The sequence below is a fragment of the Mus caroli genome, unplaced genomic scaffold (assembly GCF_978045245.1).
Source record: "Mus caroli unplaced genomic scaffold, Mus_caroli_1 scaffold_1, whole genome shotgun sequence".
NCBI lineage: Eukaryota > Metazoa > Chordata > Mammalia > Rodentia > Muridae > Mus > Mus caroli.
The window spans coordinates 170,545,944-170,547,409 of record NW_028227256.1 but is presented as its reverse complement, the minus strand read 5'-3'; positions in this window follow the sequence as shown (position 1 = coordinate 170,547,409).

Genomic DNA, 1,466 nt, shown 5'->3' with positions numbered 1-1,466 from the left:
ACTAGCACTCAGCGATTTAGACCCGCCCTCGACCCGCCCAATTCCTGGAGCAGTCGCGAGGTAACTTAGAAGCAGGAACCCCTCCCTCAACCTTTTCCCGCCCTAGAGTAGCTGGAACCAGGCTCTTGAAGGTTGAGCCCTTTGGATACGCCCATCATGGCCACTTTGGCTTTAACCCAGTTCAAGCCAGGTTCAGACTTTAAAGGGTCTACTACTTTCCATGGGTCCCGGAGGGCTCAACTATCAGGACCCCAAGAGCTAAGCCGAGGATCCTGGTTTTCCCCTCAAAAACCCTTCCACCCTAGGTTACCATGGTTACCGCTACCGGGTTCCGGGAGGATTCAAACCAAACCTGATGAGAGTTCAGGCTGCTGAGAGGCAAGCAGTATTAAACCAAACACATTCCACAGCAGGAGGGAGTCTGACTAGACCAAAGAACACTTCTAGCCCTGAAGATGCGTATGCGGTCTCAAGCTTAGATCTGAGGGAGTTTACTGAAAATACAAGGAGTCTAAGACAGGAAGTTCAAAACCAACCTGGGCAGCATAGCAATGCATTTCAGTAAATAAATATAAACAAACTCAAAATGTAAGTCCTACCCTAAACAAAGTCAAAATCCATGGCAGGGACTTAGGGGAACCTGGCTTTTAACACGTCTCCTGGGAATAGTTTCAGGATTTAAGATTTTTCCCAGTTTCACCTTGATCCTTTGTACCTTAGTAAGATCTACAGGACAGGACTGAGCAGACCTGGAATCCTGCACACCCCACACCCCACAAAACCTCTTACCAACCAGTGATTGCTTTTCTTTCTCAGATGTTTATTTCCAGACCCCCAAGTCTCCCTCCAAACTTGTCTTAGAGAACCTTACTCCAACCTAAGTGTGGAAAGCTGTTGACAAACCCTAGTAGTAGGTAGTAGAGGAAGGGAGGCAATCGCCTGCCACCACCACACCACCACCACCACCGATTCTACTGCTGCCATCACTGCTGCTTAATCCAAAAAGCTGTGTAGTTCATTCCCTGGATTCCTCAACCCTTATCTCTTTGGGAATCCAATTACTAGCCACACCTCTCTTAGGCAGTTATTAGCCCCCACACCAAACAGCAAAGTAAGGCCAAAAAGAGGGCACTGCAAAACAAAGGATGTGTTCTTTCCTCAACGTGGACTGCCACACCGCAGGAACAGTTAAAGGCAGGGAGAGGAGGGTGACAAGTGAGCCATCAGGAAATCGTTCCCCAGTGTTCTGCCTGAAGGTATCTCCCAGTTAGCAGTGCCTCGCTCCAGGCTGCTGTTTGGTGTGAGCCACTGGGAGGCTCATAGCAAAGCCCTGAGCAATATGTCTGCTTAGTCATGTATTTGTGCCACGTAAGTTGATTTAAAGAAACATTTATTCTGGATTTAGTGATACATGCTGGTGTGGTTTCCATCACTCGCGCATACAGTTATGACTCTTCCAGGCTAGG